At 43.3% G+C, this 24,585-nt stretch overlaps 1 protein-coding gene across 3 annotated transcripts in view; it reads right to left on the minus strand.

Annotated features, from left to right (window-relative positions):
* The window catches only part of il11ra (interleukin 11 receptor subunit alpha), a 247,901-nt gene extending 226,298 nt beyond the window's left edge, over nucleotides 1-21,603 (minus strand). For 2 of the 3 annotated variants that reach the window (XM_062972651.1, XM_062972653.1), the window contains exon 1: nucleotides 16,932-17,653. The gene's annotated coding sequence lies outside the window, so the exon portion shown is untranslated. Of the gene's footprint in view, nucleotides 1-16,931; nucleotides 17,654-21,457 lie in introns of those variants that run through there. The other variant, XM_062972652.1, reaches the window with a different exon arrangement.
* Nucleotides 21,604-24,585: the final 2,982 nt, after the last annotated feature.

The raw sequence follows: 24,585 nt of genomic DNA on the forward strand, positions 1-24,585 counted from the left end.
TTATCCAAGCTTCTGGATTATCCAAGCCATTTTTGTAGTCAATGTTTTCAAAACAACCTCTGAGGATGCCTGCCATAGATGTGGGTGAAACGTCAGGAGAGAATGCTTTTGGAACATGGCCCGACAGCCTAGAAAGCTCTTTCATTGTAGGCGAACTATAAATCCCACAACTACAACTCCCATATGACAAAATCATTCCCCCCTCCAACCCCACCAGTATTCAAATTTGGGCGTATTGGGTAGTAAAGTAAAGTATTTTGACCAAATTTGGTCCAGTGAATGCAAATCCATCCTGCCTATCAGATATTTACATGACGATTCATAACAATAGCAAAATGACACTTACGAAGTAGCAACAAAATAATGTTATGGTTGGGGGTCACCACAACATGAGGAAGTCGCAGCATTAGGAAGGTTGAGAACCACTGCACGAGACTCTGTCTGATGTGGGATGCTAAGCAGAGTCAACCCTGGTCACTCCTTGGATGGGAAACAACGAATGGATCCCAAGGACTGTAACTTTGATTTCATGGGAGGTAAATGGCAAAACTAAGCATGCCTTGTGTAAGAAGGCAGACCAAATGAAAAGAATGGGATTACCATAACATAACATCTGGTCACCATAACATAACAACATCGTGATGACGATGATAACGCCTTGCTTTTCTCTTTTAATTGAGACATGCAAAATGTTGATGATAATTGAAAGAACTCTGGGAGAGGATGCAAAATGCTACAAATTCCATGATGTTTCCCTTGCAGTTAAAGTGCAATCATAGCAGTATAACTATGTTGTGCCCCTTCCGCGCCCCTTTCCTGCCAGCTTCCACTTCTTTTGCCAAGTCTGGTTTTCTTCCTTCCTTCCATGTAAACCCAATTTGCTCCTTCTCTGGTTTTGCTTTTGTCACATCTGACGGTTTCCTTGGAAATTACACCAGCCAAGATCATTCCTTCTTCCTCTCTTCCTTTACACCGATAGCCAAAAGACAAGCACACACAATAATTTGCAAAGGAAACAAGGACAGAGGGTCCGGCCAAGGCATTCTGTGGATTGTAAGAACACCAGGAAGCATCTACACTGCTGCTGTAATGCAGATTGAACTGCATTATAGGTCAGTGTAGACCAGGCCTGGGCAAACTTGGGCCCTCCAGGTGTTTTGGACTTCAACTCCTACAATTCCTAACAGCCGGTAGGCTGTTAGGAATGGTGGGAGTTGAAGTCCAAAACACCTGGAGGGCCCAAGTTTGCCCAGGCCTGGTGTAGACTCATATAATGAGTCCACACCGACCATATAGTGCAGTTCAATCTGCATGATAATGGCATTGTAGTGAGACCCCAGTTCTGCAAAACGAAAAGGATTGTCCTAAGCGAAATCAGTCAATTGCGCAAGTAAACTGTATATATATATCTCCCATCCAAGTACTAACCAAGGTCTGACCTGCTTAGCTTCCAAGCACAGGTGGGACCTGGTGCTTGTGAGACATTTTGGCCTTGTATGTGCCTTCAAGCCAACTGTTTACTTAAGGTAAACCCATGGGTTTTTTCCAAAGGGATTTCTTAGGGAAGGAATGATCAGGTCTAAGATTTCCTGTCTAAGATTTCCTTAAAAACCTGAGAGTGTGCACTCTTTTCTTAGATTGCCTACTCTTTTCTTAGATAGATAGCTTTAAAAGGCCTGTGTCTTTGGACCCTTTGCCTTAAAAAACCCGAGTCTGTGCTGATTCTTGAGTGTGGGCTAGCTGTAATTAAGGCTAGCTGCTCTGCTATTGTTTGGAAGGTGAGGCATGGCTATTGTTATTGAAAGTGTTGGCTTCCTGTTGAAGCTTTCTGAGCCAGGAGCTGAATTCAAGTGGCAGCTGAGTTCATGCAGAGGTGAGGAGAGGAAGCAAGAAGGCAGCTTGCTCTTTAGATAAGGCCTGTCTAAGATTTCCTTAAAAACCTGAGAGTGTGCGCTCTTTTCTTAGATTGCCTACTCTTTTCTTAGATAGATAGCCTTAAAAGACCTGTGTCTTTTGGACCCTTTGCCTTAAAAAACCTGAGTCTGTGCTGATTCTTGAGTGTGAGCTAGCTGTAATTAAGGCTAGCTGCTCTGCTATTGTTTGGAAGGTGAGGCGTGGCTATTGTTATTGGAAGTGTTGGCTTCCTGTTGAAGCTTTCTGAGCCAGAAGCTGGATTCAAGTGGCAGCTGAGTTCATGCAGAGGTGAGGAGAGGAAGCAAGAAGGCAGCTTGCTCTTTAGGTAAGGCCTGTCTAAGATTTCCTTAAAAACCTGAGAGTGTGCACTCTTTTCTTAGATTGCCTACTCTTTTCTTAGATAGATAGCCTTAAAAGACCTGTGTCTTTTGGACCCTTTGCCTTAAAAAACCTGAGTCTGTGCTGATTCTTGAGTGTGGGCTAGCTGTAATTAAGGCTAGCTGCTCTGCTATTCTTTGGAAGGTGAGGCATGGCTCATCCAAGTACTAACTGGGTCTGACCCTGCCTAGCTTCCAAGATCAGGCGAGATCTGGCACCTTAAAGGTATCATTATCCTTCTCTGAACCCAGTCCAAGCTGCCTCCATCCTTCCTCAAATGGATAGAGGCAACTTAGAAACAGGACTCAAAACAAGGTTTTCCATTCACTGGAAATTTGCCGGTTTGGACTTATTAACAAGACTAATATCTAAATCTCAAGGAAAGGCTATCGAAATGACAGATTGGATTCTCTTCAAGGACTGGCTAAAAGAAAACAAAGATCCGAGAGATCAAGAAAGAGACTTTAAAATGATAGAGGAAGATTTGAAGCGTTTTTACTAGATGAGAAATTAAATTACCATTACCAAGAAGAAAGGAAGTAACAACAACTTTTTTAACAACTTTTTTCCTTTTTTATATTTCCCCCCCCCCCCTCTTTTTCTTTTCTCCTTTTTTTATCTTTCTTTCCTACTTTGCTGTATCTAAAATGTCCTCCCACTTTTTATGCAAAGGTAAATCTTTCTTTTATTTCCAATAAAAATTATTATTAAAAAAGAAAAAAGAAATTTGCCGCTTTAACCGTGTCACTTTGTGCAAATGGCATTTTGCCCAGTTCCCTATTGAAACATCAGAGCAATCTACAACCACCACTTGCAAACCTCTCTAGAGACTGTTCTAGAAATTAGGACACCGAGCAAGGGATTCAAATGGCAGAGGAGATGCTTTCACCCATTTGGATGAACTTCCTGACAAGGCACCTTATGGGATAACCTAGTTAATATGCGCTTTACTTTAAACCCCCCCCCCCCCTTATTCCTTTTTTGTCCCCTTGGTGGTGAAGTTAATATTGTTTTAAAACTTCTTATCTTGTTTTATGTATTTGTAGAACTGTGCTTGAATTCGTTTGAGATTTTATACTGCTTGTTACTTGTTATTTTATTGTTTGTTTATATTTTAACTTGTTCGCACTGTCTTTTTGGGCTTGGCCCCGTGTTAGCCGCCCCGAGTCCCTTCGGGGAGATGGTGGCAGGATACAAAAATAAAGTACAGTATTATTATTATTATTATTATTATTATTATTATTATTATTATTATTATTATTATATGACACAGCAAACAAGATAGACATGCTGGATTTCATATCACAAAATCACAAGTCGAACACTTCCCAAGTGTCTAGGACTGTGTGATGTATTTTCGGATGATGTGTGCAGATCCCAGTAGGATGGCCTTTTGCAGTTGACAGATCGTAATTTTGTCAATATTTGTTGTTGTTGTTGTTGTTATTATTACGATCTCTTCAACTGATTGCTTCATGGGAGTCCAGTGGACTCTCCTTCCTTCTCTGGAGGGTTTTAAGCAAAGGCTGGATGGCCATCTTTCGGGAGGTATTAGACTGTGTCTTCCAACCTGACAATGCAATTGGTTTGGAGGCCCTTTGGGATCGGGAGAGGGGTCTCTTCAAAATCTTACGATTATTTCATTCATTCATTCATAAGACCTGTTCAAAGAGTGGAATATGCATCTGCCTGGGAGTCTGGTGGAAGTTTTTAAGTACAAGCTGGATACGGCCATCTGTTGGGAGGGATTCAATTGTGTCTTCCTGGGAGTCTGGTGGAGGTTTTTAAGTAGAGGCTGGATATGGCCATCTGTCGGAAGGGATTAGATTTTGTCTTCCTGGGAGTCTAGTGGAAGTTTTTAAGGAGAGGCTGGCATGGCCATCTGTCGGGAGGGATTAGATTGTGTCTTCCTGGGAGTCTAGTGGAAGTTTTTAAGGAGAGGCTGGATATGGCCATCTGTCGGGAGGGATTAGATTGTGTCTTCCTGGGAGTCTAGTGGAAGTTTTTAAGGAGAGGCTGGCATGGCCATCTGTCGGGAGGGATTAGATTGTGTCTTCCTGGGAGTCTAGTGGAAGTTTTTAAGGAGAGGCTGGATATGGCCATCTGTTGGGAGGGATTAGATTGTGTCTTCCTGGGAGTCTAGTGGAAGTTTTTAAGGAGAGGCTGGCATGGCCATCTGTCGGGAGGGATTAGATTGTGTCTTCCTGGGAGTCTAGTGGAAGTTTTTAAGGAGAGACTGGCATGGCCATCTGTCGGGAGGGATTAGATTGTGTCTTCCTGGGAGTCTAGTGGAAGTTTTTAAGGAGAGGCTGGCATGGCCATCTGTCGGGAGGGATTAGATTGTGTCTTCCTGGGAGTCTAGTGGAAGTTTTTAAGGAGAGACTGGCATGGCCATCTGTCGGGAGGGATTAGATTGTGTCTTCCTGGGAGTCTAGTGGAAGTTTTTAAGGAGAGGCTGGCATGGCCATCTGTCGGGAGGGATTAGATTGTGTCTTCCTGGGAGTCTAGTGGAAGTTTTTAAGGAGAGGCTGGATATGGCCATCTGTCGGGAGGGATTAGATTGTGTCTTCCTGGGAGTCTAGTGGAAGTTTTTAAGGAGAGGCTGGATATGGCCATCTGTTGGGAGGGATTAGATTGTGTCTTCCTGGGAGTCTAGTGGAAGTTTTTAAGGAGAGGCTGGCATGGCCATCTGTCGGGAGGGATTAGATTGTGTCTTCCTGGGAGTCTAGTGGAAGTTTTTAAGGAGAGACTGGCATGGCCATCTGTCGGGAGGGATTAGATTGTGTCTTCCTGGGAGTCTAGTGGAAGTTTTTAAGGAGAGGCTGGCATGGCCATCTGTCGGGAGGGATTAGATTGTGTCTTCCTGGGAGTCTAGTGGAAGTTTTTAAGGAGAGGCTGGCATGGCCATCTGTCGGGAGGGATTAGATTGTGTCTTCCTGGGAGTCTAGTGGAAGTTTTTAAGGAGAGACTGGCATGGCCATCTGTCGGGAGGGATTAGATTGTGTCTTCCTGGGAGTCTAGTGGAAGTTTTTAAGGAGAGGCTGGCATGGCCATCTGTCGGGAGGGATTAGATTGTGTCTTCCTGGGAGTCTAGTGGAAGTTTTTAAGGAGAGGCTGGCATGGCCATCTGTCGGGAGGGATTAGATTGTGTCTTCCTGGGAGTCTAGTGGAAGTTTTTAAGGAGAGGCTGGCATGGCCATCTGTCGGGAGGGATTAGATTGTGTCTTCCTGGGAGTCTAGTGGAAGTTTTTAAGGAGAGGCTGGCATGGCCATCTGTCGGGAGGGATTAGATTGTGTCTTCCTGGGAGTCTAGTGGAAGTTTTTAAGGAGAGGCTGGATATGGCCATCTGTCGGGAGGGATTAGATTGTGTCTTCCTGGGAGTCTAGTGGAAGTTTTTAAGGAGAGACTGGCATGGCCATCTGTCGGGAGGGATTAGATTGTGTCCTCCTGGGAGTCTGGTGGAGGTTTTTAAGTAGAGGATGGATATGGCCATCTGTCGGGAGGGATTAGATTGTGTCTTCCTGGGAGTCTAGTGGAAGTTTTTAAGGAGAGGCTGGATATGGCCATCTGTCGGGAGGGATTAGATTGTGTCTTCCTGGGAGTCTAGTGGAAGTTTTTAAGGAGAGGCTGGATATGGCCATCTGTTGGGAGGGATTAGATTGTGTCTTCCTGGGAGTCTAGTGGAAGTTTTTAAGGAGAGGCTGGATATGGCCATCTGTCGGGAGGGATTAGATTGTGTCTTCCTGGGAGTCTAGTGGAAGTTTTTAAGGAGAGACTGGCATGGCCATCTGTCGGGAGGGATTAGATTGTGTCTTCCTGGGAGTCTAGTGGAAGTTTTTAAGGAGAGGCTGGCATGGCCATCTGTCGGGAGGGATTAGATTGTGTCTTCCTGGGAGTCTGGTGGAGGTTTTTAAGTACAGGCTGGATATGGCCATCTGTTGGGAGGGATTCAATTGTGTCTTCCTGGGAGTCTGGTGGAGGTTTTTAAGTAGAGGCTGGATATGGCCATCTGTTGGGAGGGATTCAATTGTGTCTTCCTGGGAGTCTGGTGGAGGTTTTTAAGTAGAGGCTGGATATGGCCATCTGTCGGGAGGGATTAGATTGTGTCCTCCTGGGAGTCTGGTGGAGGTTTTTAAGTAGAGGATGGATATGGCCATCTGTCGGGAGGGATTAGATTGTGTCTTCCTGGGAGTCTAGTGGAAGTTTTTAAGGAGAGGCTGGCATGGCCATCTGTCGGGAGGGATTAGATTGTGTCTTCCTGGGAGTCTAGTGGAAGTTTTTAAGGAGAGGCTGGATATGGCCATCTGTCGGGAGGGATTAGATTGTGTCTTCCTGGGAGTCTAGTGGAAGTTTTTAAGGAGAGGCTGGATATGGCCATCTGTTGGGAGGGATTAGATTGTGTCTTCCTGGGAGTCTAGTGGAAGTTTTTAAGGAGAGGCTGGCATGGCCATCTGTCGGGAGGGATTAGATTGTGTCTTCCTGGGAGTCTAGTGGAAGTTTTTAAGGAGAGACTGGCATGGCCATCTGTCGGGAGGGATTAGATTGTGTCTTCCTGGGAGTCTAGTGGAAGTTTTTAAGGAGAGGCTGGCATGGCCATCTGTCGGGAGGGATTAGATTGTGTCTTCCTGGGAGTCTAGTGGAAGTTTTTAAGGAGAGACTGGCATGGCCATCTGTCGGGAGGGATTAGATTGTGTCTTCCTGGGAGTCTAGTGGAAGTTTTTAAGGAGAGGCTGGCATGGCCATCTGTCGGGAGGGATTAGATTGTGTCTTCCTGGGAGTCTAGTGTAAGTTTTTAAGGAGAGGCTGGCATGGCCATCTGTCGGGAGGGATTAGATTGTGTCTTCCTGGGAGTCTAGTGGAAGTTTTTAAGGAGAGGCTGGATATGGCCATCTGTCGGGAGGGATTAGATTGTGTCTTCCTGGGAGTCTAGTGGAAGTTTTTAAGGAGAGACTGGCATGGCCATCTGTCGGGAGGGATTAGATTGTGTCTTCCTGGGAGTCTAGTGGAAGTTTTTAAGGAGAGACTGGCATGGCCATCTGTCGGGAGGGATTAGATTGTGTCTTCCTGAGAGTCTGGTGGAGGTTTTTAAGTAGAGGCTGGATATGGCCATCTGTTGGGAGGGATTCAATTGTGTCTTCCTGGGAGTCTGGTGGAGGTTTTTAAGTAGAGGCTGGATATGGCCATCTGTCGGGAGGGATTAGATTGTGTCCTCCTGGGAGTCTGGTGGAGGTTTTTAAGTAGAGGATGGATATGGCCATCTGTCGGGAGGGATTAGATTGTGTCTTCCTGGGAGTCTAGTGGAAGTTTTTAAGGAGAGGCTGGCATGGCCATCTGTCGGGAGGGATTAGATTGTGTCTTCCTGGGAGTCTAGTGGAAGTTTTTAAGGAGAGGCTGGATATGGCCATCTGTCGGGAGGGATTAGATTGTGTCTTCCTGGGAGTCTAGTGGAAGTTTTTAAGGAGAGGCTGGATATGGCCATCTGTTGGGAGGGATTAGATTGTGTCTTCCTGGGAGTCTAGTGGAAGTTTTTAAGGAGAGGCTGGCATGGCCATCTGTCGGGAGGGATTAGATTGTGTCTTCCTGGGAGTCTAGTGGAAGTTTTTAAGGAGAGACTGGCATGGCCATCTGTCGGGAGGGATTAGATTGTGTCTTCCTGGGAGTCTAGTGGAAGTTTTTAAGGAGAGGCTGGCATGGCCATCTGTCGGGAGGGATTAGATTGTGTCTTCCTGGGAGTCTAGTGGAAGTTTTTAAGGAGAGACTGGCATGGCCATCTGTCGGGAGGGATTAGATTGTGTCTTCCTGGGAGTCTAGTGGAAGTTTTTAAGGAGAGGCTGGCATGGCCATCTGTCGGGAGGGATTAGATTGTGTCTTCCTGGGAGTCTAGTGGAAGTTTTTAAGGAGAGGCTGGCATGGCCATCTGTCGGGAGGGATTAGATTGTGTCTTCCTGGGAGTCTAGTGGAAGTTTTTAAGGAGAGGCTGGATATGGCCATCTGTCGGGAGGGATTAGATTGTGTCTTCCTGGGAGTCTAGTGGAAGTTTTTAAGGAGAGGCTGGCATGGCCATCTGTCGGGAGGGATTAGATTGTGTCTTCCTGGGAGTCTAGTGGAAGTTTTTAAGGAGAGACTGGCATGGCCATCTGTCGGGAGGGATTAGATTGTGTCTTCCTGGGAGTCTAGTGGAAGTTTTTAAGGAGAGACTGGCATGGCCATCTGTCGGGAGGGATTAGATTGTGTCTTCCTGGGAGTCTAGTGGAAGTTTTTAAGGAGAGACTGGCATGGCCATCTGTCGGGAGGGATTAGATTGTGTCTTCCTGGGAGTCTAGTGGAAGTTTTTAAGGAGAGACTGGCATGGCCATCTGTCGGGAGGGATTAGATTGTGTCTTCCTGGGAGTCTAGTGGAAGTTTTTAAGGAGAGGCTGGCATGGCCATCTGTCGGGAGGGATTAGATTGTGTCTTCCTGGGAGTCTAGTGGAAGTTTTTAAGGAGAGGCTGGCATGGCCATCTGTCGGGAGGGATTAGATTGTGTCTTCCTGGGAGTCTAGTGGAAGTTTTTAAGGAGAGGCTGGCATGGCCATCTGTCGGGAGGGATTAGATTGTGTCTTCCTGGGAGTCTAGTGGAAGTTTTTAAGGAGAGGCTGGATATGGCCATCTGTCGGGAGGGATTAGATTGTGTCTTCCTGGGAGTCTAGTGGAAGTTTTTAAGGAGAGACTGGCATGGCCATCTGTCGGGAGGGATTAGATTGTGTCTTCCTGGGAGTCTAGTGGAAGTTTTTAAGGAGAGACTGGCATGGCCATCTGTCGGGAGGGATTAGATTGTGTCTTCCTGGGAGTCTAGTGGAAGTTTTTAAGGAGAGGCTGGCATGGCCATCTGTCGGGAGGGATTAGATTGTGTCTTCCTGGGAGTCTAGTGGAAGTTTTTAAGGAGAGGCTGGCATGGCCATCTGTCGGGAGGGATTAGATTGTGTCTTCCTGGGAGTCTAGTGGAAGTTTTTAAGGAGAGGCTGGATATGGCCATCTGTCGGGAGGGATTAGATTGTGTCTTCCTGGGAGTCTAGTGGAAGTTTTTAAGGAGAGACTGGCATGGCCATCTGTCGGGAGGGATTAGATTGTGTCTTCCTGGGAGTCTAGTGGAAGTTTTTAAGGAGAGACTGGCATGGCCATCTGTCGGGAGGGATTAGATTGTGTCTTCCTGGGAATCTGGTGGATGTTTTTAAGTAGAGGCTGGATATGGCCATCTGTCGGGAGGGATTAGATTGTGTCTTCCTGCATGGCAGAAGGGGTGGGGATGGATTACCTTTAGGGGTCCCTTCCAAGTCTTATGAGTCATTCATTAGTCTCTTCATTCATTCATTCATTCATTCATAAGAGCAGTTCAAGAATGGAATATGCTTCTGCCTAAGACTCGGGTGGATATTTTAAAGGCTGTCTTTCGGGAGGGCTTGGATGGTGCCTTCCTGCCCCTGGCAGGATTAGGGTTGGACTAGATGACCCTTGGGGGTCTCTTCCCACTCTGTGTGTGATCTTCCCAACCTCAATATTTATTATTATTTATTTACAGCATTTATATTCCGCCCTCCTTTCTCACCCCGAAGGGGACTCAAGGCGGATCACATTACACATATAAGGCAAACATTCAATGCCTTTTAACATAGAACAAAGACAAGACAGACATAGGCTCCGAGCGGGCCTCGAATTCATGACCTCCTGGTCAGAGTGATTCATTGCAGCTGGTTGCAACTGGCTGCTCTCCAGCCTGCGCCACAGCCCGGGCCTAATAGGATTATTTCCAGCCTCAGGGCTCAATGGTAAACTGCCTCTGAACATGGAAGCTCTACAAAGCTACGACAGGTAAAAGTCACAGGTAATGTCAGGAGAGAATGCTTCGGGAACATGTCCATACAGCAACCTCGTCACAGGTAGGCTGCCTTCCACGAACCTCTCCCATCCAATGCCTGGGCCATATCTTATTGCCACAACCAGCGCATGATGCATGATGCGTGAACAAGGGAGCAAACCACCTCCTCCTTGTTTGTCCTGAAAACGGCAGACACACATAACCTGGGGCCTCAATTTCCCTGCAAACACACACAACGGCACAGCGTGCAAAGGCGGAAAAGCAGCAATGAGCAAATATAAGCAGGAGATAAATCATATTATAATGCTCCCCCCTCCCATGGCATTCTAGGCAATTTCTGGAGCATGAATTAATGCCCTGCGGAAGATCTGGGGCTGAATCATGCAGGCATAATTGCACATCTTTGAGTGCTTGACGGAAACGTAGTTTCCCAAAACTCTGGTGAAGAAAATACGGAAATGCTGTTGAAATATATTCTCCATCAAGGCTTTTTTCTGCATGAAATTATCATTTTGTGCAAAATCGAAAAGAAAGGGCAGAAAACTTGCTTTTTTGCACAGAAATAAAGATGTTGAAGGCTTTCATGGCCAGAATCACTGGCTTGTTATGAATTTTCCAGGCTGTTTGGCCATGTTCCAGAAGCATTCTCTCCTGACCTTTCACCTGCATCTATGGCAGGCATCCTTGGAGGTTGTGAGGTCTGTTGGAAATGAGGCAAGTGGGGTGTCCAGGGTGTTTTCCCACCCTAGATGTTATTCCACAAATACAGAAACCCACTTGCCTGGTGTAAAGTTAGACTCCACCTTAATAATTTATTGTTGGTCCCTTTGACATTGTCTAGCCACTTTAACGGTGCATGGTCAGTCTGTAAATTACACCTGGTTTCCAACAGACCTCACAACCTCTGAGGATATCAGTCATAGATGTGGGCAAAATGTCAGGAGAGAATGCTTCTGAAATTGGCCATACAGCCCGGAAAACTCACAGCAACCCAGAAATGAAGATTCTCAGCAGAAAATCCTATTTTCCTGTGCAAAAAGAATTGCATTGATTAGTCTCAACTAATCAATCAGTTTATCAGTTGCTGAATAGTGACTCAAGACAAAAGTAAATCCCATTGTTCCAAAGGCTCTACTGTACTCAAAGCTAACAATTGCCCTGTTTGCTTTTGTTGTTGTCGTTTTGAATCCTCTGATTTAAATTAACATTCTAACAAGGCCTTTTGAGACAATTGTGAAACTTTACAAAGTCAGTTTGGGTTCCATATTGGGAGAAAAATGGGAGAAAGGAAGGAAGGAAGGGTTGAGGCTGACACTTTTCTATCCAAAACATAATGTGTTGTCATGGCTGTATTTGAAAACACAGAAATGCTGGACCACTCTCACAACCACCACGTCGGGTGACACAGAGAAGCCACTGAAATCCACAAGAAGCAGGTGGACAATCTCAACGGAATGGAGGAAACCATGAAAATGAACAAATCTGGCCACCAATATTAATAAAATCAGGACAGTAAATAAAGAACAACACTCTGAAGACAGGGGAATTCCAGACAGGAAACAATCGGGGCCAGCTAACACCTCCCAACAAAGGATTCCCTCAGGCAGGAAGCAGCCAGATCTTGAAGTTGCAAGTCTATTCAATGCTAATCAATGCAGCCAATTGCAACATTCACACTGGCCTCCAACAGGCAAGAGTTCTTTCTCCCACCCTGGACATTATTCCAAAGATATAATAATAATAATAATAATAATAATAATAATAATAATAATAATAATAATAACAACAACAACAACAAAACTTTATTTATACCCCGCCACCATCTCCCCATGGGGATTCGGGAGATAAAAACAACATACATACAATTCACAATATAACAAGATAAAAACAAAAATACAATATAAAACAAAGGTACAGTAGATACTCACTTATCCAAGATAAACAGGCCGGCAGAAAATTGGATAAGTGAAAATGATGGATAATAAGGAGGGATTAAGAAAAAAGCCTATTAAACATAAAATTACATTATGATTTTACAAATTAAGCACCAAAACATCATGTTTTACAACAAATTTGGCAGAAAAAGTAGTTCAATATGTAGTAATTACTGTATTTACGAATTTAGCACCAAAACATCACGATGTATTGAAAACATTGACTACAAAAATGCGTTGGATAATCCAGAACGTTGGATAAGCGAGTGTTGGATAAGTGAAACTCTACTGTAACAACAACAACAACAGCAAAACAACAACAACAACTTTATTTATACCCCAACACCATCTCCCCAAGGGGACTCGGGGTGGCTTACATGGAGCAGAGCCCAGACAGCATAATTAGATAAAAACAACATACATAAAATTCACAATATAACAAGATAAAAACAAAATACAATATAAAGCAAATGTATTATAATAGTTGATAATATCAGTATAAACCCCTCTTGCCTCGTTTCCAACAGACCTCACAACCTCTGAGGATGCCTGCCATAGATGTGGGCAAAATGTCAGGAGAGAATGCTTCTGGAACATGGCCAGGTAGCTCGGAAAACTCACAGCAAACCAATAATGTTTGATATTTTGTTTTGGTTTCTTTAGCACAGGGGTCCCCAAACTTTTTAAGCAGAGGGCCAGTCCACAATCCTTCAGACTGTTGAGGGGCCGAATTATCATTTGAAAAAAAATACAAACAAATTCCTATGCATACTGCACATGTCTTATTTGTAGTGCAACAACAACAACAACGAAAGAATACAATATTTAAAAATGAAAACAATTTTAACCAACATAAACCTATTAGGATTTCAATGGAAAGTGTGGGCCTGCTACTGGCCAATGAGATAGTCAAATTAATTAGGATTGTTGTTGTTGTTGTTGTTGTTGTTGTTGTGTGCCTTCAAGTCATGTCAGACTTTGGCCGAGCCCAAGTCTAAAATTAATTATTTATTTACTACATTTATATCCCACCCTTCTCACCCCGAAGGGGACTCAGAGCAGCTGTATGTACATACAATATATTATATTATTAGCATAACACAATATTAGCATTATATATTACTATATTGAACTATACCACTATACTATTATATAATATGTAATTTATAACATATAATTAATATTATTATATGGTATTACTATTAGTATTATATTGTATAACATTAGATTATTATCAATATTATATGTATATACAATATATTATATTATTAAAACTGATATAAAAATATTATATTATAAAACTGAGGGCGGGGGTCAGGTAAATGACCTTGGAGGGCCGCATCCGGCCCCCGGGCCTTAGTTTGGGGGACCCCTGCTCTACTGTATATATTTTTGTTATTTAAACTATATATATATTGTGAAATTATGGGTTTTCTTCTCGAAGTGACACACCACCCAAGTCATGCTAGGTTTTTTGGTGAATTTTGACACACCAAGCGCAAAAGGTTGCCCATCATTGGTGTAGATGCACCCTTTGTTATTGCAAAGGGTTCTTGGTGCCTGCCAAGTAAAGTCAATATTAACCTCACCACCATTGTATGTGACTTCCATAAACAATCCTTAATTCTGACATTTTCTCTAAGGCCTTCCTGGACACTTATTTACTTTGCTCAAGGCTTCCTCTCCTGCCCTGTATTCTAGGATCTCAGGGTAGCAGACACGTGAAATCACTTAACAATTTAAAGCTTAAAGCCAAAAAAAGAAAGATTATAATGCAGACAGACTGAAAGCCTACTAAAGAATTCATACCGCTAACTACCATGAAACAACTGAACAGAACGAAACCAGTTTTACAAAGCGGAACCAGTTTAAGGGCAAGGAGAACTTTGGAATGAACCCACTGGTTGCCAAAGGATTGGATGAAAAGCCAAATGGTCCCTGTTTTATCGGGCAGCTACACTGCAGAATGAACGCAGTTTGACACCACTTTAAAGGCTTGCTATGGATATGGAATCGCGAGAGTTGTAGCGTTGTAATGTCTTTTGAGTTCTCTGTGCAATTGTGCTGGTGCCTCACCAAGTTACAACTTCCAGGATCCCATAGCATTGCACCTTGGCAGTAAGAGTGGTATCAAACAGTGGTATTTTGTTTTGGTTTCTTTAGCACAACCCAAGTCCCAACCTTCTCTTTAAAAAGGGCACCGTTTTCAAGGAGTCTCTTTCTCTCACAGCAGGCAGACAGCCACATCAATTATTCACTCTTCCTGGCAAGAACAAATAATAACAAACAACAAACAAGGAGATTAACTTCTCCAGAGTGGGCCATGAAGTGCCATTTTGTAGGGCAAGGCTTCCTCTCTTTCTCCCCCCAAAAAGGAAGGCACTAAGCGGGGAAGAGGATATTCACCATTAATTCAAATTCCAGCTGAAGCATGAGTTTCCTAATGCAGAGGGATCCCATATCCTTGGGAAAAGAACCTGGGATGTCATGTATCCCAAAAAAGTCACAGAGTTTGAGCCACACAACAACCAAGTCTAGCTAATGAGGAATAAATACACAAAGTAAGGGGAAGGGAGGAAAGGTCTTATAACAACAACAACAACAACAAAAATAAAACATATATAAGTAATTAAAAGTGTGTAGTGGAGAGATATGTAGTAAAGTTGTAATGGAAATGTTAAAAACTGATAAGAAATATGCTTAAAGATGTTTTTGATTTTTCCGTACTGTTGGATTGTATACAATATATGTCTAAGATATTGTAAAATGAGTTAAGAACATAAACATTTTGATTGATAAATTAATGATTTAAATAATAACAACAACAATAATAATAAAATAAAGCATGTATAAGTAATTAAAAGTGTGTAGTGGAGAGATATGTAGTAAAGTTGTAATGGAAATGTTAAAAACTGATAAAAAATATGCTTAAAGATGGTTTTGATTTTGATTTTTCCGTACTGTTGGACTGTATACAATATATGTCTAAGATACTGTAAAATGAGTTAAGAACATATACTTATACATTTTGATTAATAAATTAATGGTTTAAATAATAATAATAATAATAATAATAATAATAATAATAATAATAATATGAAATCCAGCATATCTATCTTGTTTGCTGTGTCATAATAAAATAATAAAGTATGTATAAGTAGATAAAAGGTGTGTAGTAGAAAGATATGCAGTAAAGTTGTAATGGAAAAGTTAAAAACTGATAAGAAATATGCTTAAAGATGTTCTTGATTTTTTTACTGTTGGATTGTATACACTATGATATTTCTAAGAGATTGTAAAATGAGGAAAGAATGTATACTGATACATTTTAATTGATAAATTCAATTTAAAAAGTAAAAAAGGAATAAATACACAGAGATCCCTTCCAAAGTAGCGCACTTGCCCTGCAAAATGCCCTGCAAAAAGTGCATCAGATCCTTCTACAGTGGAGTCTCACTTATCCAACATAAACAAGGAAGTTGGATAAGCGAATATGTTGGATACTAAGGAGAGATTAAGAAAAAGCCTATTGAACATCAAAATAGGTTATGATTTTACAAATTAAGCACCAAAACATCATGTTATGCAACAAATTTGACAGAAAAAGTAGTTCATTACACATTAATGCTATGTAGTAATTACTGTATTTACGAATTTAGCACCAAAATATCACAATGTATTGAAAACATTGACTACAAAAATACGTTGGATAATCCAGAACGTTGGATAAGTGAGTGTTGGATAAGTGAGATTCTACTGTATTTGGAGGATGGATTCCTTTTCTCTCTTCCAAGGCTATTGAGACAGAAAATCTATATATATAAAAGAGTGATGGCATCACGGCGACCCACAAAACAACAAAACTACAGGCCCCCCAACCTCGAAATTTGACAACACAACCCATCATCCACACCTCTAGGTTGATACAACAAAAAGAAAAGAAAAATAAAGTCGTAATTACAGAGAGAGGAATAATTGCTTTTATCCAATTGCTGCCAGTTAGAAGGCTAAGCTCCTCCAACTTGGTCTCCTAGAAACCTAATAAAAAATAATAAAAAACACTAAAAAAATAATTAAAAACGCTAAAAAATTCATACAATAAAATACTATAATAACAGAAAATAACTAACAATAATACAAGAAAATAATAATATTAAATAAAATTAATTTAAAAAAATAAAAAAAATACAAATAACGTCAAATAAAAATCCCACAACAATTTTTAACCAATACCACCACCACTTTGCCACAGCAACGCGTGGCCGGGCACAGCTAGTGTATCTATACTGGAGAACTAATGCAGTTTAGAAATGCTTGACCTGTTGTCGAAGGCTTTCATGTCTGGGATCACTGGGTTGCTGTGAGTTTTCCAGGCTGTTTCTGGAACATGGCCATACAGTCTGGAAAACTCACAGCAATCCAGTGCTTGGCCTGCCACAGCTTCATGGTATGAGATCCTGGGATCTGCAGTTTTACGAGGCTTTCTCAGCCAAAGAGGGTTGGCTGGTGCCTTGTTAAAACGATACCTCCCAAAATTCCACAACATAGATTCAGAGAAGTTAGAAGTGGTGCCAAACTGCATCCATTCTGCAGTGCAGACAGACAGAGAGACCCAGCCTTGCACTTGTGTGCCTTGTGCGCATGATGCGCTCACTCTCAGTGAATAACACCAAGTGTGCCTTCTGGATCCACAGCTTTCTGATCCAGACATTCCTTCGGCCGGATCTGCCCAAATGCGCCAAATGTTTCCTGGCACGGCTGCCACCTCCAGAGCCAAATCCGTGCGCATTCCGGTCCTCTCTTAAAGCATCAATGTGCCGGAGCATCAGCTCTGTTCCCTTCCTTTTACCTTGTTCTCCTTCCTCCCAGTTGGGTCCCAGTTCCTTCCCAGTGTCCAGTGCTGTGGCCGATGCTCAAGGGAGGGCCAGAGGCGGTCTGTGCGCACAGGAAGGCCGCCCTGCAGCCAGGCCCCAGAAAGAGTCTCTGTGTGTGTGTGTGTGTGTGTGTGTGTGTCTGTGTGAGAGTCCCAGCCACTGGCACGGATGCGCCAGGAGAGATTTACTACTGTTTATGTTTTGGGGGGAGGAGGAGGAGGAGAGCAGAGCAGAGGGGGAACGGGGCATGCGCAGAGGAAGGAGCAGCCCGGCAGAAAGTTTGCCTCGGTTTCCTCTGCAGAGCCAGGCCAGGGAGGCAAAGCAGGTCCACAACTGGGGGGCCTGGGGGCAATGCGACAAGACCCCCCTCCCCAGTTGCTTTGGGGTTAATGCAGCAAACCCCCCATAAGCAAAGAAGGGGGCTTCATCCCCACACAAAGCAAAGAAGGGGCTCCTGCATCTCCTTCCTTCCCTTCCCTTCTTTCTCTTTTCCCTTCAGTCCTTCATTACTTTTACTTCTTTTTCTTTTCCTTTCCCTTCCATTTGTAGCCAAGCTAGTTCTTTATTTCTCCTTCCTCTCTTTCCCTCCTTCCTTTCTTTCCTTTCCTTTCTTCTTTCCCTTCTTTCCTTTCCTTCCTTCCTTCCTTCTTTCCCTTCTTTCCTTTATTTCTTCCTCCTTTCCTTCCTTCCTTCCGTCCTTCCTTCCTTCTTTCCTTTCCTCTTTTCTTCCTTCCTTCCTTCCTTCCTTCCTTCCTTCCTTCCTTCCTTCCTTCCCTTTCTTCTTTCCATCCTTCTTTCTTTTTCTTTCTTTCTTTCCTTCCTTCCTTCCTTCCTTTCCTCCTTCCTTCCTTCCTTCCTTCTTTCCTTTCCTTTCCTTCCTTCTTTCCTTTCCTTTCCTTCCTTCCTTCCTTCTTTCTTTCTTTCTTTCTTTCCTTCCTTCCTTCCTTCCTTCCTTCCTTTCCTCCTTCCTTCCTTCTTTCCTTTCCTTTCCTTTCCTTCCTTCCTTTCCTTCCTTTCCTTTCCTTCCTTCCTTTTCTTCCATTATTTCTGATTTTATTTAGTTCTATTCTTTCTTTCTGCCTCCCTCCTTCATTCCCTTTACTTCTTTTTCTTTCCTTTTTTTTCCATGCTTGGCCAAGCTAGTTCTTTATTTCTCCTTCCTTCCTTTCCTTCTTTCTCTTCCTTCCTTTCTCATTTTCTCTCCTTCTGTTCTTTCTTTTCCTCTTTCCTTCCATCGCTTTACTTCTTTCTCTTTTCCCTTCAATCCTTCCTTTCCTTTCCTTCCTTCCGTGTTTGGCCAAGCTAGTTCTTTATTTCTCCTTCCTCTTTTCCTTCCTTCCTTCCTTCCCTTTACTTCTATTTCCTTTCCTTCCCTTCCATGCTTGGCCAAGTTAGTTCTTTATTTCTCCTTCCTCTTTTCCTTCCTTCCTTCCTTCCCTTTACTTCTATTTCCTTTCCTTCCCTTCCATGCTTGGCCAAGCTAGTTCTTTATTTCTCCTTCCTCTTTTCCTTCCTTCCTTCCTTCCTTCCTTCCCTTTACTTCTATTTCCTTTCCTTCCCTTCCATGCTTGGCCAAGCTAGTTCTTTATTTCTCCTTCCTCTCTTCCTTCCTTCCTTCCTTCCCTTTACTTCTATTTCCTTTCCTTCCCTTCCATGCTTGGCCAAGCTAGTTCTTTATTTCTCCTTCCTCTTTTCCTTCCTTCCTTCCTTCCCTTTACTTCTATTTCCTTTCCTTCCCTTCCATGCTTGGCCAAGCTAGTTCTTTATTTCTCCTTCCTCTTTTCCTTCCTTCCCTTTACTTCTATTTCCTTTCCTTCCCTTCCATGCTTGGCCAAGCTAGTTCTTTATTTCTCCTTCCTCTCTTCCTTCCTTCCTTCCTTCCCTTTACTTCTATTTCCTTTCCTTCCCTTCCATGCTTGGCCAAGCTAGTTCTTTATTTCTCCTTCCTCTTTTCCTTCCTTCCTTCCTTCCCTTTACTTCTATTTCCTTTCCTTCCCTTCCATGCTTGGCCAAGCTAGTTCTTTATTTCTCCTTCCTCTTTTCCTTCCTTCCTTCCTTCCTTCCCTTTACTTCTATTTCCTTTCCTTCCCTTCCATGCTTGGCCAAGCTAGTTCTTTATTTCTCCTTCCTCTCTTCCTTCCTTCCTTCCTTCCTTCCTTCCCTTTACTTCTATTTCCTTTCCTTCCCTTCCATGCTTGGCCAAGCTAGTTCTTTATTTCTCCTTCCTCTTTTCCTTCCTTCCTTCTTTCCTTCCTTTTTTCCTTTCCTTCCTTCCTTTTCTTCCATTATCCACAACTGGGGGGCCTGGGTGGAATGCAACAAGACCCCTCCCCAGTTGCTTTGGGGTTAATGCAGCAAACCGCCCCCCCCCCATAAGCAAAGAAGGGGGCTTCATCCCCACACAAAGCAAAGAAGGGGCTCCTGCATCTCCTTCCTTCCCTTCCCTTCTTTCTCTTTTCCCTTCAGTCCTTCATTACTTTTACTTCTTTTTCTTTTCCTTTCCCTTCCATTTGTAGCCAAGCTAGTTCTTTATTTCTCCTTCCTCTCTTTCCCTCCTTCCTTCCTTTCCTTTCCTTTCTTCTATCCCTTCTTTCCTTTCCTTCCTTCTTTCCCTTCTTTCCTTCTTTCCTTTATTTCTTCCTCCTTTCCTTCCTTCCTTCCTTCTTTCCTTTCCGTCCTTCCTTCCTTTCTTCTTTCCTTCCTTCTTTCCTTTCCTCTTTTCTTCCTTTCCTTCCTTTCCTTCCTTTTCTTCCTTCCTTCCTTCCTTCCTTCCTTTTCTTCCTTTCCTTTCCTTTCTTCTTTCCATCCTTCCTTCCTTCCTTCTTTCCTTTCCTTCTTTCTTTCTTTCTTTCTTTCTTTCTTTCCTTCCTTCCTTCCTTCCTTCCTTCCTTCCTTCCTTCCTTCCTTCTTTCCTTTCATTTCCTTTCCTTCCTTCCTTTCCTTCCTTTCCTTTCCTTCCTTCCTTTTCTTCCATCATTTCTGATTTTATTTAGTTCTATTCTTTCTTTCTGCCTCCCTCCTTCATTCCCTTTACTTCTTTTTCTTTCCTTTTTTTTCCATGCTTGGCCAAGCTAGTTCTTTATTTCTCCTTCCTTCCTTTCCTTCTTTCTCTTCCTTCCTTTTTCATTTTCTCTCCTTCTGTTCTTTCTTTTCCTCTTTCCTTCCATCGCTTTACTTCTTTCTCTTTTCCCTTCAATCCTTCCTTTCCTTCCTTTCGTGTTTGGCCAAGCTAGTTCTTTATTTCTCCTTCCTCTTTTTTCTTTCCTTCTGTTCATTCCTTTCTGTTTTTCTCTCCTTCCGTTCTTTCTTTTCCTCCTTCCTTCTTTCCTTCCTTCCTTCTCTTTACTTCTTTCTCTTTTCCCTTCAGTCCTTGCTTCCCTTTACTTCTTTCTCTTTTCCTTCCCTTCCTTCCATGTTTGTCAGAACTAGTTCTTTATTTCTCCTTCCTCTCCTTCTCTTCCTTCTCTTCTGATTTTCTCTCCTTCTGTTCTTTCTTTTCCTCCCTCCTTCCTTCCCTTTGCTTCTTTCTCTTTTCCTCCCCTTCCTTCCACGTTTGCCCAAGCTGGTTCTTTATTTCTCCTTCCTCTCCTTCTCTTCCTTCCCTTCTGATGTCCTCTCCTTCTCTTCTTTATTTTACTCCCTTTCTTCCTTCTCTTTACTTCTTTCTCTTTTCGCTTCAGTCCTTCCTTGCTTCCCTTTACTTCTTTCTCTTTTCCTTCCCTTCCTTCCATGTTTGCCCAAGCTAGTTCTTTATTTCTCCTTCCTCTCCTTTCTTTCCTTCTGTTCATTCTGTTCATTTTTCTCTCCTTCCTCCTTCCTTCCTTCCCTTTCCTTCCTTCCACATTTGCCCAAGCTAGTTCTTTATTTCTCCTTCCTCTCCTTCTCTTCCTTCCCTTCTGATGTCCTCTCCTTCTGTTCTTTCTTTTACTCCCTTTCTTCCTTCTCTTTACTTCTTTCTCTTTTCCCATCAGTCCTTCCTTCCCTTTACTTCTTTCTCTTTTCCTTTTCTTACTTCCATGTTTGGCCAGGCTGGTTCTTTATTCCTGCTTCCTCTCCTTCTCCCCTTCTTTTCCTCCCTCCCTCCCTTCCTTCCTTCCTTCCTTCCTTCCTTCCTTCCTTCCTTCCTTCCTTCCTTCCTTCCTTCCTTCCTTCCTTCCTTCCTTCCTTCCTTCGCAGCTGGCACTTTTACGGGCAAAGAGTGCCTGCCTCCCTTCCCTCCGAGCCATAAAAGCCGCTTGGCAGCTGCAGCGGAAGAAAAACAGGGCAAGGGAGAGAGATTTTTTTTGGGGGGGGGGGGCATTAAGAGAGGCGAAGAGGGGGGCACAGGCGCATCAAACCCCCGCCTTGCCTTCCCCTGTCAACACAGTTTGGTCCCTTGACGACACTCCCCCTCCCCAAAATACATCGGACTCAAGGGGAGGGAGGGGGCAGAGAAGGAGACCCCCCCCCTCCCAGCCCCCAAAATTCCCTGGCTGGCTCTTCCGAGGCAGCTCTTCCTGACCTGCAGTGGCGGCGCCGGCTCCTCTCCTCTCCTCTCCTTTCCAGGCTGTCCTCCTTCTCCTTCCTTCCTCCGTCCGCTTGGCTCAAGGGCCGAAGGCTCTCTCTCTCTCTCTCTCTCTCTCTCTCTCTCTCTCTCTCTCTCTCTCTCTCCAGCCGCTCGGACCTGGCCCCGCTCCCCTCCGCCTCGCTCCGTCCTGCTGACCAGGAGCAGAAGCCGCATCAGGCGCCGCTCCAGCATCAGCACCATCATCATCATCATCATCATTGCTATCATTACTGGCTCCTAACTAGTGGTACTCATTAGGAAGCCAACTCCATTTGTGATTACAGTAGAGTCTCACTTATCCAACACTCGCTTATCCAACGTTCTATTTATTTATTTATTTACAGTATTTACATTCCGCCCTTCTTTCTCACCCCGAAGGGGACTCAGGGCGGATCACATTATAACACACATAGGGCAAACATTCAATGCCCATAAACACATCAAACAGAGACCGGGACAGACAGACACAGAGGCCATTTAACCTCTGTTGACTCTTGGGGTCTCTTCTGATTCTTTAATTCTATCAAATGGAGGCCCCTCCTTTGGTGTTCTTGGCAAGAGAGAGGCTGAAGAAACTGGGGATGTTTAGCTTGTGGAGAAAAGGAGGCTGAGAGAAGGAGGCCATGAGAGGCATGTTTCAATATTGGAAAGGAGGTCACATCGAGGAGGAATGGGCCAGAATGTTTTCTTATGATCTGGAGACAAAATGAAGCAATGGATTCAAATTGCAGGAAAAGAGATGCTAAAAGCTGTTCAACCAAGCAATATGTTGCTTCCAGATGTCTCCTCCTTTTGAGGTCTTTAAGCAGATGGCTGGATGGACATCTGTTGGGAGGGCTTGGATTGTACCTTCCAGCATAGCAGAAGGGGTTGAACTGGATGGCCCTTGGGCTGTCTTCTAACTCTATAGCTCCATGAAATGGAGGCCCTGACTTTGGTGCCTTGGACAGAGATCCTGCTGGATCCCTGTCTGTGTAGTAGATCAGTCACCAGAAGCTGATGGTTTAACTGATGATTTAGAGACGATTGCGAGCTTTCCTGTGGCACAAAGTGATGGCCCCTCAAGTCTGGGAAATGATAGTTTTCTTTGTGAGAAAACTGGCTCGTAAAGTGCAGAGCCTCAAAATCATTTGGGGAGTCGGACGTAGCTACAGCAGATAAGAATTCGAGTGAATTCGAGGGAGCAAGCTTGTTTTCTGCTGCCCTGCAGACTAGGACACGGAACAATGGCTTCAAACTACAGGAAAGGAGATTCCACCTGAACATCAGGAAGAACTTCCTCACTGTGAGAAGGGCTGTTCGACAGGTGAACTCTCTCCCCGGGGCCGTGGTGGAGGCTCCTTCTTTGGAGGCTTTTAAGCAGAGGCTGGATGGCCATCTGTCGGGGGTGCTTTGAATGCGATTTCCTGCTTCTTGGCAGGGGGTTGGACTGGATGGCCCATGAGGTCTCTTCCAACTCTACTATTCTATGATTCTATGATTCTATGATTCTCCTGAGGGGATGTTCGATTCTGGCCACAGGGGGCAGCAGCTGCTTCATCATCCACTCTGAGGGCACTTCCTTATTCCAGGTCGTAAATTAGTTAATCTTGCCTCCCCACTTTATAAGTGGTACCTTATCTCCTACTTGATAGATGCAACTATCTTTCGGGTTGCTAGGTCAGCAACGAGCAGGGGCTATTTTTATTTTTAATTGACGGGTGCTCACCCCGCCACGGGCTGGCCTCGAACTCATGACCTCATAGTCAGAGTGATTTAAGGCAGCTGCTCAACAGATTATCCAACACATTTTTGTAGTCAATGTTTTCAATACATCGTGATATTATGGTGCTAAATTCGTAAATACAGTAATTACAACATAACATTACTGTGTATTGGAACTACTTTTTCTGTCAAATTTGTTGTATAACATGATGTTTTGGTGCTTAATTTGTAAAAATCATAACCTAATTTGATGTTTAATAGGCTTTTCCTTAACCCCTCCTTATTATCCAACATATTCGCTTATCCAACATTCTGCCGGCCCGTTTATATTGGATAAGTGAGACTCTACTGTATTATTATTATTATTTTATTATGTCACAGCAAACAAGATAGATATGCTGGATTTCGTTTCACAAAATCACAAGTCGAACACTTCCCAAGTGTCTAGGACTGTGTGATGTATTATTATTATTATTATTATTATTATTATTATTATTATTATTATTATTTTATTATGACACAGCAAACAAGATAGATATGCTGGATTTCGTTTCACAAAATCACAAGTCGAACACTTCCCAAGTGTCTAGGACTGTGTGATGTATTATTATTATTATTATTATTATTATTATTATTATTATTATTTTATTATGACACAGCAAACAAGATAGATATGCTGGATTTCGTTTCACAAAATCACAAGTCGAACACTTCCCAAGTGTCTAGGACTGTGTGATGTATATTATTATTATTATTATTATTATTATTATTATTATTATTATTATTTTATTATGTCACAGCAAACAAGATAGATATGCTGGATTTCGTTTCACAAAATCACAAGTCGAACACTTCCCAAGTGTCTAGGACTGTGTGATGTATTATTATTATTATTATTATTATTATTATTATTATTATTATTATTATTATTATTATTATTTTATTATGACACAGCAAACAAGATAGATATGCTGGATTTCGTTTCACAAAATCACAAGTCGAACACTTCCCAAGTGTCTAGGACTGTGTGATGTATTTTCGGATGATGCGCGCAGATCCCCCCCCCCCCCCCACACACACACACACACAGGTGCCACCTTGACGTGGTGGGGGGGCTTAACTGCTCCAATGATGACTGAGGGCTGTGCTGGCGGAAGTGTAACTACCGGCAGGTCCAACCAAGCCAGAGAGGCCTCAGCTGAGGAGCACAACCAAGAGCACCTAACCCATTAGCATTATGGAGAATCAAACCCAAACGAAGTCTATACTGGCTCGGTCGTCGCCCAGGATAAAAAGGACCGCGGTGGATGCTGCTGATTCTGGACATCCATCGACAAGTGGGCTACGGAATCATCAAAACCCAAATGAACAGTCACAGA

This window comes from Anolis carolinensis, chromosome 2 (assembly GCF_035594765.1).
Source record: "Anolis carolinensis isolate JA03-04 chromosome 2, rAnoCar3.1.pri, whole genome shotgun sequence".
NCBI lineage: Eukaryota > Metazoa > Chordata > Lepidosauria > Squamata > Dactyloidae > Anolis > Anolis carolinensis.